We start from the raw sequence: 12,833 nt of genomic DNA, 5'->3' as shown, positions 1-12,833 counted from the left end.
GACTGATGCTTATGAGGAGATGATGAAGCTGTGTGCTCTTATGGTGAAAGGAATCACAAAGATTGCATACAGGAAGTTCAGAAAGGGAAAGAAGTTTTCCAGGAAAGGCATAAGTTCTGATAAGAAGAATTTCAGAAGATCTGAAGGCAGAGGAGGAAAGTCTGACAGAGGAGATTACACCAATGTTAAATGCTATAACTGTGGTGAGAAAGGCCACATATCTCCTGACTGCAAGAAGGTAAAGGGTGACAAAGGCAAGGCTCTTGTCACAAAGCAGAAAAGCTGGAAAGACACCTCAGACTCTGAAAGTGAGGAAAACTATGCATTGATGGCAAATGCTGATAAAGAAAGTGCTGAGAGCAGTTCTGAAGCTGCTGAAACAAAGGTACCTCAGACTACTTATGCTTTTCATACTGATGATATTAATGAGTTGAGAAGATATCTTAAAACCATGTTTGTTAGTTATAGAGATCAAACTTTAACATGTGAAAGATTAACTTCTGAAAATCTTGCATTTAAGAAAAGAAATGATTTCTTAAAAAAAGAGTTAGTCATGTTCCATCAAACTCAGAAGGATAGAGATGATGCTTTTTATGTTAGGAATGAAGTGCTAAAATTAAATGAATCTCTAAAATCTGAGTTAGAAAAGGAAAGAGAGATTATCAGGACTTGGACTAACTCTGGCAAAATAACTCAAAATTTGCTAAGTAGTGGAAACTGGAAAGAGGGCTTAGGTTATGGAGAAGATAAGAAAGATAAAGGAACTGAAGAAATTAAGTCTGTTGATAAGCAAAAGCCAAAGTTAAAACCTGTTAAGTTTGTAACTGTAAAGTCTGAAAATGAAAAATTAGAAGTTACAAAGAAATTAACTTCTGACAAACTAAAACAGGAAAAGACAGCTGAAGTGAACATAGGCTTAATGACAAAGAAGCAGCTTAAGCATAAGCTGAAAGATGTTAAGAATGCAAACAAGGTAAAATCACCTAGGAAAAATAGGAATGGGAAGGAAGGTGTGAATAAAAGCAATGATTATAAACCTGTTCCTGATGCTCCTAGGAAAACATGTCATAACTGTGGAAGTTCTAACCATCTGGCTTCTTTTTGCAGGAAGAATAAGAATATTAACTCCTTACCTTCAAAATCAGGAGTTAAGAGTCAGTTTGTTAGATACAAACCACAAAATCCTTGTTTTCATTGTGGTAGTTTATGGTATTCCATTTATACTTGTAAGGAATATCATAGTTTGTACTATGATTATTATCAAATAAAACCTTCTTTGAAGAAAGTTTCCATTGTTCCTTCTTGTGTAAATTCTGATTCAAAGTCTGATAATGTAAGTTCTGATAAGAAAATTGTTAACATAAACTCTGATGCTAAATCCGCTGCAAATGTTAATAAACTTAATAAGGCCAAAGGATCCAAGCAAGTCTGGGTCCTTAAAATTACTAATTAGTGGTCTTTGTGATTGCAGGGCAACAGGAAAAATATTCTAGTTCTGGACAATGGATGTTCAGGACATATGACTGGAAATAAGGCCCTGCTATCAGACTTTGTGGAGAAAGCTGGCCCAAGTGTTTCTTATGGAGATGGAAACATTGGAAAAACATTGGGATATGGCAATATCAATCTTGGAAGTGTCATAATTAAACAAGTAGCTCTAGTCTCAGGACTTAAACACAACCTACTGAGTATAAGTCAAATCTGTGACAGAGGTTATCATGTTGATTTCTTTGAAGAACACTGTGAAATTGTGAGTAAATCTAAAGGCAAAGTTGTTCTGAAAGGATACAGGCGTGGTAACATTTATGAAGCTAAGCTTTCAACAAGTACTGATGGTTCTGCAATCTGTCTGATGAGTAGAGCATCAATTGAAGAAAGCTGGAATTGGCATAAGAAACTCTCTCATTTAAATTTCAACAATATAAATGAACTGGTCAAGAAAGATCTTGTGAGAGGATTGCCAAACACAGTATTTGCTCCTGATGGTCTTTGTGATTAATGTCAGAAAGCCAAACAAAGAAAATCTTCATTCAAGAGCAAGACTGAATCATCAATTCTTGAGCCTTATCATCTACTACATGTTGATCTATTTGGTCTAGTAAATGTCATGTCTATTGCAAAGAAGAAGTATGCGTTGGTCATAGTGGATGAGTTCACCAGATACACATGGGTGTATTTCTTGCATACAAAAAGTGAAACTGCATCAACCTTGATTGATCATATCAAACATCTGGATAAAATGGTCAAAGATTCTGTGAAAGTTTTAAGGAGTGATAATGGCACTGAGTTCAAGAATTTGATAATGGAAGAGTTCTGCAAAAGCCATGGAATAAAGCAGGAATTTTCTGCTCCTGGAACTCCACAGCAAAATGGAGTTGTTGAAAGGAAGAATAGAACTCTCATTGAAGCTGCACGTACAATGCTTGAAGAAGCAAAGCTTCCAACCTATTTCTGGGCTGAAGCTGTGCAGACTGCTTGTTTTACTCAAAATGCAACACTCATTAACAAGCATGGAAAAACACCATATGAGATGGTGAAGAAAAAGAAGCCAAATCTGAAATATTTTCATGTATTTGGATGCAAGTGTTTTGTTCTCAAGACTCATCCTGAACAGCTATCAAAGTTTGATCTAAAAGCTGATGAAGGAATCTTTGTTGGATATCCACTTTCCACAAAAGCCTTTAGAGTCTATAATTTGAGAACAAAAGTGGTCATGGAATCTATCAATGTCTCTTTTGATGACAAAAAGATTACTGGTCTTGAAGATTTCATTGACCATGATCAGCTGAGATTTAAAAATGAAGACTCAAATTCTGATACAGAAAATCCTGATAGTCTAAGTCCTGATACTGTAAACTCTAATGGATTAAACTCTGATGTTATTGAAACTGTGGAGACTACGTCAAAGGAAGATGCACCTATGCAGGGGGAGCATACTCAAGATCCTACCACATCTCAAGAAACATCAGAACATGCATCCGGCTCTTCAAGTTCTGATTCGTCAAGTTCTGATTAGCCAAGTTCTGATAGTGCTGAAAATCTAAATACTGAAGAATCCAACTCAGAGAGCATAGTTTCAGGGGGAGCATCAGAAAATGAAAATGAAAATAGCATGGATCATGGGGGAGCATCCAGTTCTAGAGAAAACCTTCCATCTGCAAGGAAGTGGACAAAATCACATACACCTAATTTGATAATTGGAAATCCTGATGCAGGTGTCAGAACTAGAACAGGTACTTCAAATGAATGTCTTTACAATTCTTTTCTCTCTCAGACTGAGCCAAAGAAAGTGGAAGAAGCTCTTCAAGATGCTGATTGGGTGCAAGCAATGCAGGAAGAGTTGAATGAATTTGAAAGAAACAAAGTCTGGACCCTAGTGCCAAGACCAAAGAATAGATCTGTTGTTGGTACAAAGTGGGTATTCAGAAACAAAACTGACAGTGATGGCATAATTACAAGGAATAAGGCAAGGTTGGTTGCAAAAGGATATTCTCAACATGAGGGAATTGATTATGATGAAATATTTGCACCAGTTGCTAGGTTAGAAGCCATAAGGATATTCTTGGCTTATGCTGCTCACAAAAAGTTTACTGTCTTTCAAATGGATGTGAAAAGTGCTTTTCTCAATTGAGAATTGGAGGAGGAGGTATATGTTGAACAACCTCCAGGTTTTGTAGATACCAAACATCCAGATTATGTCTACAGGCTTGATAAAGCACTTTATGGACTTAAGCAAGCTCCTAGAGCATGGTATGAGACTTTAGTTCAGTTTCTTCTGGAAAGTGGATTCAACAGAGGGACAATAGACAAAACACTGTTCTACCTCAACCATGGAAAGGACTTACTTCTGGTCCAGATTTATGTTGATGATATCATTTTTGGATCTACAAATGACAAACTTTGCAAAAAGTTTGCCAAGCTAATGCAGTCAAGATATCAGATGAGTATGATGGGGGAACTTAGCTATTTTCTGGGCCTTCAAGTCAAGCAGAATGAGGAAGACACTTTTATTTGTCAAACCAAGTACACCAGAAACTTGCTGAAGAAATTTGGAATGCAAGATTGTTCAAGTGCATCCACTCCAATGGCCACTACGACAAAACTGGATAAGGATACCGGTAAATCAGTAGATATTACTGACTACAGAGGTATGATTGGCTCTCTACTCTATCTAACTGCTAGTAGACCTGATATCATGTATGCTACCTGTCTTTGTGCAAGATTTCAAGCAGATCCAAGAGAACCTCACTTAACAGCTGTAAAAAGAATCTTTAAGTATCTTAAAGGAACAGCTGCTCTGGGATTATGGTATCCTAGAGAGTCAGATTTTAAACTAATAGGTTACTCAGATGCAGATTTTGCAGGTTGTAAAATTGACAGAAAAAACACAAGTGGAAGCTGCCAATTTCTTGGAGGCAGATTGGTTTCTTGGTACAGCAAGAAACAAAAGTCAATTTCCACATCAACTGCAGAAGCAGAGTATATTGCTGCAGGAAGCTGTTGTGCACAGATTCTTTGGATGAAGAATCAGTTACTGGATTATGGGTTAACATATTTCAAAATCCCTATTTACTGTGATAATCAAAGTGCTATTGCTATGACAGGTAATCCAGTTCAACACTCAATGACAAAGCACATCAGCATCAGGTACCACTTCATCAGGGAACATGTGGATGAAGGTACAGTGGAATTGCATTTTGTTCCCACAGATCAACAACTAGCAGATATCTTTACAAAACCACTATGTGAAGCTACTTTTACAAGATTGGTAAATGAACTTGGAATGGTTTCAGGTTCTTTCTCTAAATCTGCTTAGTCTTGTTCTGTGTTATCAGACTTTATGCTCAGTATTTACAGAATTAATCTCATTGTGTATTCTGTGCTTAATTGATAAATGTCTTTAAGTACTGACTGTTGTCTGATATATGTTTCTAAACTCTAATAAGTGATATGTCTGTTCAAGTACCTATTCAATCCTATGAGGATAACTGTATTAGATACTGACCTAGTAGTCTTTAATAAACAAATGATTCCATGTAAGAAGTAATTATTTCAGTGGAAACCCTATGACACAAGCAAATTCTGATAATTGAGCTTAGTTAAGTTTACTTTGTATATCTTATTACTAAGTCACAAATTAGAATAATGCTACTCATCTGTTAAGTTCTGATACTAGTAAAACTGTTGAATGTACTAAGTGCTGATAAACCTCACTTATCAAAAGATAAAGCAAAAAGATCAAAGAATAAAATCAGGTACTCCTTTGAGATCTAGAGTAAAAATGTGGAAGGGACGACCCAAGTGCATTGCTGGTATTAAGTAGATATGCATTAGAAAAGCAAAATATTTTCTTGGTGACTTTTCACACTCTATGATTACTGGAGAAATACTCTGATAATAGCATAAATTCTGATAAACAGTCGTGACTCACTTACACTGAGAAGCCACTGTAAAATAGAATTTCAAAAGATGCATAAAATTAGCACAAAACAGTTGAGGTGGACTCAAGCATGAACTCATTCATCAGTAGGTTTCAGGACAATGACAGCTCTTTAGCAAAATTTTAGTTATGCCTTATTTCTAAGATGTACTGACGTGAATCAGACTTTACTCTTTGTCTATTGTTTAGCTTAATGCACACACACTAATCACTCCATCTGAATGATGAAAATTTATGTGGTGGTCTATGTTATTGTAGATAAACAGTCATTGTGTCATTGTTGTACAAATTCTGAGGACAAGTTCTAGTTACACGTTCTGATGATTAAGTTCTGAAGTCTATAACTCAGAACTTGTATGAGGATTTACTAAGATGGGCATTTCTTTTTCGAGTTAAGAAATTATGTTCTGATGACTGTTAAGTTCTGGTATAGGTCTAAGTTCTGATTTCTCAGTCTAATCCTTTACTTGGCTTATCTGTGAATAAAATTTGGTAACAGTCTCAGTTCGAACTAGAATATGTTGAAGTGGAAGATTAATAGTCACTATGATTAGGATTAATGGTATTCGTACTTGAACAGTCCACTGTTTCTTGTTTCTTGTGCGGTTTAAACCATGATTCCTCTTTCCAATGAATGTTATTCTTTTTCAAAGTCTAGGGAGACGGGGTAGAATTAATTCTACCTGTCAGCATTCAATTTCTTTACGTCTCCTGGCATTCTCTTGCCTATATAAGCAGCCACTTCACATCAGTCTTTCCATCAAATTCTTCTCACACACTTATCTTCATACTTCTTCTTTCAAAAACACAATGGTCAGATACAACATGTTTTTGAACTACCAAAACTTCAATATGGAGCTAAACTATGCCGAGTGGCAGCAGGAATGGCATGTCACAGCCATTCCTGAGGAGATATGGGACTCTGTCCCACAGGAGGTACTGACACATCTTCTGTTCCTCTATATGGACTACCATCGCCATCTGGAGCGATTGGAGGAGGAAAGGCTGGAAGCTCTCCGCCAGCAAGAGCGAATCATCCGACTCGCCATTCTGTTTGTCGAGAGTAGGAAGAAGAAGATGACTTAATCTTGTCTTCTTCCTGTTTTTCTTCATCATCAGCTTTGTCAGGCTTCTTAGCTAGGACTAAGGCTGTTGATGTTAGGTTTAGAAGCTTAGGGAAAATCTTGTATAAGTATTGATGTACTTTCCATTTCATAAATGTATTGTCTTGATATATTAATGAAAGTTTTTTTTCTTCAAGATTTTGTCTCTGAGTTATTTTATCTTGTATTGATAAATCCTGATTGATATTCTGATGACCATATAAATTTTGTTTTATATTAAGTTCTGATTCATTTTTAGCACTTACTTATCTAATTTTTCTTGGTCATTTTCATGTGATGTATTTTCAGAATATCAATGATGCAGTGAAAAATAATTCAATCAGTGATAACAGTTTAAATTTTGAATTAAAACTGTTTCTCTTGATAAATGGAACGGTTTTTCCTTGAAACTAGGCAAATGGGTAAGTAATTATTCCTGTTTTCTCGAGCCCAGTAACTGTCCGTTATTACTGCATGTCTGACAGGTGTCCAACGGTAACATTTTTGTTCAGAGTATAAGTACAACAGAGAGAAGATTTCTTTAATCTTTTATTTTCTTAATATTTTATCTCTCTCCTTACTTTTACTCTCTTTTTCTTTATTTCTCACGTTGGTTTTTCATACAGACATTATCTCAAACACCTAACAGGCATACTTGAATCTCATTTTTTTTCACATGGCACCAAAGGATTTAATCATTGATGGAGCTAAGTTTGTCCCCAACAACTATGCTGCAGTTCTTGATCACACTGAAGCTCCATCTGAATTGTACTTTGTGCAAGATCTTTTTGCACATAGTGAGGTTGGGTATGCATTAACACAGCCTGAATTCTTTTCAAGCCAACAAGTTCTGAGGCTTTGGAGGACTGGACTTTTTGATGATGGTGGTAAACGTGGAACTCCCAGTATTATCTTCCAAGTGGGTGATTCATCCTTTGTAGTCACTCCTGGTACAGTACGCAGGGCTTTACATCTTCCAGAAGATTGTACTTTCTCAATTCCAGAGGACTCAGCCCTTCGGGAGTTAATGGCTGAATTGGGATATGAAAAGAGTCTGTCGAAACTTGGACAGTTGAAACGGGCTAATATCAGAAGAGAATGGAGTTTCTTCTTTGATTGCATCACCAAAGCTTTTGGGAACAAATGTTCAAATTTTGATGCTATCCCAATTCTGAGTCAGCACATCGGGTATGCAATTATCCATCAAACTCATTTTGATTTTGCAACTGCTTTAATTGGTTTTATTGGGGATAGGATGACAGAGGATCGAGATGTTGTTTATTTTGCTAGATTCTGTCAACTTATTTACACTTATTGTACTGATGAACCTCATTTAGTCAGCACTCAAACCCCACCTTTTAAGGTTGCAAAACGATACTTTAATGACCTGGTAAATGCTGATACTAAGAAAAAAGTGGTTAGACCATTACAGATTCCTAAGTCTGTAAAACAGATCCTGGTAAATGCTGATCCTGATACTTATAGATCTGTTTACTCTGATGTCCAACCAACTCCAAACACCCAAAATCCATCAACCTCAGTACCTACCTCTCATTCTACTCAACCTACCCTCAGAACATATCTCAAATCCTATCTCTCCACTTCACAGACTGCTCAACCTTCATCTTCAACACCTACTGTGAAGCCTTCATCTTCCAAGCCAAAGAGGACAAAGAATGTTCCTCAAACATCTCAAAAGAGAAGGAGGATTGCATTGAGAGATGAATCTGATTCTGAGGAACAGGTTTCTTCTAGAGAACCTGTTGTACTTGAAGCTGAGAAAGAGATTTCTCAGAAGGATTCTGAAATTGGGGGTTCTAGGCTTCTCAAGAGGCTTAGATGAATGACAGTTCCTGAAACTCCCAAGGAATCCAAATCAACAAGGAAGTACAAGAAACAGAGGGCACAAAGGCCAGTTTCAGATGATGAAGAGGAAGCAGCTAAGGAAGGGGATCAGAAATCTCTGATCTCATAAGACAAGGAATTTGCTCCAGTCACTTATTCTCCATCAACTCCATCTCAGGAAGCTGTATCTGACAAGGCTAACTCACCATCTGTGTCTCTTGTTGATCCAGGCACAAGTGCTGATATTGATGTTCAACACTTGGTTGTGTCTGAAGTATTTCTCTTAGAAGCTCCAACAGCAAATAATCCTTCCACAACACCTGTTACTGATGCTGTTCAAACTCCAGAGTTATTAACAACACCTTCTCTGCATCAAGATGCTGATGATCAGACTTTAGGTGAAGATCAGGATATGGCTGTTGATCAGAACTTAGTATCAGATCAGCAATTAGAGGATGCTGAAGCCTCCATTGCTACTCACACTGTTGTCTTATCAGAAGATACTGATTCTTTAAGTTCTGATGCTGCAAATGCTGGAGATACTGGTGATGCTGCTCCAACTGTAGATGCTGATGAAGCAGGTCCTTCATGACATACTTCTCAACAGACTCTTCCTAAGTCTGAACTGGTAAAGAAGTTTGTTACCGGGGCTGCACCAGTACCTTGGAGTGAAACTCCTGCAGGTCAGGAATGGACTAAGGAATGGAACTCAGTTTCATGTGTTCCAACTGCAATACATCTTGCTGAGCACTTGACAAAAGCTGATGAAATGTTACATTCTGATGATTTAAAAACCCAGCTTAGAGTCACTGCATTGAATTTTAAACATCTACAAGGTCTTCATTCAACTACTCATGCAGAGCTACATAAGATTCAGGAGAACTTTCTCAAACAAGAACAAGTTTGGAAAATTGATAAGAAAAAGTTCTTTCAACCTACCATTGACAGGATTGCTTATATTGAGAAAACTCAAGAGAAACAATAAACTCAGATTGATGACATTCTTACAAATCAAGCTTCTCAACAATCGCAACTTACTGAAATCCAATCCTCAGTGGAATTACTTATCTCTCTTTTACTACCTACTGATGCCAAAAAGGGGGAGAAGGTAATTAAGTCCAAATGCAACACTAACAAGACACTGCAAGGAAAGGATGATGGAAATGATGATCAAGGATACTCTGGAATGGGTAGCGGTCATAGTCAAGGTAGAAGGTTTACATCAAGACAAGCTAGTCACAGGACAAGTTCTGATACTGGTAAAAGAATAAGTTCTGCTGCTGGTAAAAGGATAAGTTCTGATGAACTTCTAGATCTTGATGAGGAAATGTCAAGACAATTATTTCTTCAAGAAAATCCAGGAATGGACTTGGAAAGTTTAAAGGAAGAAGAAGCTAGACTTAAATCAAAGAAAGTCACATCTAAATCTGAAGCTTCTGGTAAAAATTCACTTCCAAAACTCAAAGGCATTGTGATCAAAGAAAGGACACATACTGAAGCAACGTTGGCTAGATCACAACCACAGATAGATCCAAGATCCAAGGGTAAAGAAAAGGTTGGTGAACCTATCAAGGTTTATGTACCTCATGAGGAATAAGAAATTACTGATGAAAAGGATGATCTTGCTCTGACTTCAAGAAAAGTTCTTAAAACAACCTCTGATATGGCTCAAGTTGTTCAGAGTCAAGAAATTGTAAGTTATGATATTCAGAAGAAGCAAGTAACCTCTGACAGAGCTCAAGTTAACTTGATATCAGAAAATAGATCAAAGACACTCCTACCAGGATTCACTAAAGCAAAACAGACTCAATCTTTGAAGACTACTGCAAGTGGTTTTGAAGCAAGAGTAGTTACTGGAAAGGAAACTAGAGATAAAACTGGATTGGGAAGTGCTGATGAAAGAAGAGTACACAACACTACCAATGATCCAACTTCCTTGAGTGAACCAGGTATTGGAGCAACTCCTGAGAGATTGAATCAACTGGAATCTGTACAGATGGTTTACCATACCTACTTGAAAGAATACATCATGTTATATTTCATGACAGATGGTAGGGTTTATCATATAAGACAAAATGCCATTCCATTGAAGTATTTTGAAGAATTGGAGCATGTACTTTTCTTACTTCAAGTGGATGACAGAATAACAGAGACTGCTGCAAACTACTTAAAAGAACAGATTCAGAGACAGAAAAGGCTTTATTCTGTTAAGTCTGACAGCATATATGTTCCAAAGTACAGAGATCACAATGGTGATATTGTTGATATGAAGCCTAATACTGCACAGATCAGAACATATCTTGGTATTAAGGGACTTGAATTCAATCTGGAGTCTGACAAAGCTTATGTCATAAGACTAGATCAGGAGTTGAGAAAAGCAAAGATCAATGATCTCAGAGCTGCAATCTTTCAAACTGGTGAAGATACTGCAGAGCTTAAAGATGTTAAAAGGAGAATGATTGATGAACTAAGATATGCTGAGAAATGTTTATTGAAGAACTATCTCAGAACAACTCCTGACATCAGAGAGATCAGAAAATGATGAAGCCAAGTCGAAGATCTACAACTGCTTAAATACTAATATTTATACAGACTGAAGTTGTTATCAGAAGTTGAAATTGGTAAAAGCTTTAAGGACTGTAAGTTGTAGTTATCTAGTCTAATTCTCATGTATTTGTACTTAATGTTTTTGACATCATCAAATATCTGTTAAACTTGTATATTATGTTAATTTACAAGTTGGGGGAGATTGTTAGATATATTTGATAATGTCATGGCTAATATGTTTTATGTTTAGCTTTCAGATCTTATTTGAACAGGATAAATCAGTACTTAACTGTTGATCAGTACTTATACTGGAAGTCAGGACTTAAGGATATCAGTACTTATGTTATCAGGAGATAATCATCAAAAGATAGATATCAGAACTTAGGTGCTGAAGGACAATCAGATAAAGACAGTAGTTGATTAAAGGAAAGAAGATCAAGATAAACATAAGAAGAGATATGCATGAAGAAGGAATTCCGTAAAGAATGGAATACTTGGAAGAAAAGATATCTGATTGATATATTTTAGGAAGCAGAATTATATTCCATATCAATTAGCGATTATCTTGTAACTGTGTAGTATATAAACACAGACATAGGGTTTACACTATAAGTGTTATCATTATTAGAGAAGATTATTCATTGTAACCCTAGCAGCTCTCGTGATATTTGTTCATCACTGAGAGGTAACAGTTCCATACTGTAACAGAGTTTATTGTTTCAATAAAGTTTGTTTTCTGTTACTTAAGTTCTTAAAGTTCGATTTGAGTGTACTATACACTGTATTCACCCCCTCTACAGTGTGTGTGTGACCTAACATTTCCTTTGTCTTCTGAGAGCTCTCCATTCTCCAAGTATTTGATGAAGGGAGTCATCCAGTTGTGGCTGCTTTTGATCTCCAAGACCTCTCCGGATTCAATGGATGGTTTGAGGAGTTCTTCGAAATAAACTGAGCAGTCTAGATCTGATGAGTTTTGGACTAATTTGGATAGGATGTCTGCTTCTTCATTTTCTTCTCGACATATCTGAATGACTTGATGGCTTGGTATTGAAGCTAAGTAGCTCTGAACCAAGGCTTGATACTTTTCCAGAGTAGGGTCCTTTGCTATGTATTCTCCATTTGTTTGCTTGACCACTATCTGGGAGTCGCTGTAAATTTTTAAGTCCTGGATCTTTAGAGTCCTGGAGAGCTTTAGTCCTGTGATCAATGCCTCATATTCTGCTTGATTGTTTGTTGCGGGGAAGCCAAAAGATATAGCTGTCTATATCTTGAATCCTTCTGGACTTCTGAGTATGAGTCCGGCTCCCGACCTCTCGCTTGTTGAAGAACCATCCACCTTTAAGGTCCAGGCTCCCGGACTTGTTTCCTTTTTTGGCTCCTGATCCATGTCCATTGGTTCTGGTTCTTCTTTTGGGAAGTTGCATTCGATTATGAAATCTGCAAGAGCTTGATCTTTGATTGCCGTCCTGGGAACGAAGCTTAAATTGAACTGGCTCAACTCCACAGCCCAATTGACAAGTCTTCCCGAGACATCTGGCTTGTGAATTATTTTCCTTAGTGGTTGATTTGTTACTACTCTGATTTCTCTCCCTTGGAAGTAGTGCCTGAGTTTTCTTAAAGTTGTGACTAAGGCAAAGACAAACTTCTCTAATCTTGGATATCTTATTTCTGCATCTTTTAGGACTTGGCTTACATAGTAGACTGGTTGCTGTGTTCCATTCTCCTCCCTGATTAGGGCAGCTCCTACAGGTTATGCTCCTGCTGACAAGTATAAGTAGAGAGGCTCTCCTGGTTGAGCTTTAGTTAGGACTAGTGGCTGAGAGAGGTAATACTTGATTTCTTCGAATGCCTTTTGGCACTCCGGATTCCAGTTCACCTCTTTCTTGTTGGTTGCTCCT

Source organism: Apium graveolens, chromosome 5 (genome assembly GCF_009905375.1).
Source record: "Apium graveolens cultivar Ventura chromosome 5, ASM990537v1, whole genome shotgun sequence".
Classification (NCBI taxonomy): Eukaryota; Viridiplantae; Streptophyta; class Magnoliopsida; order Apiales; family Apiaceae; genus Apium; species Apium graveolens.
This window is presented reverse-complemented; position numbering follows the sequence as displayed.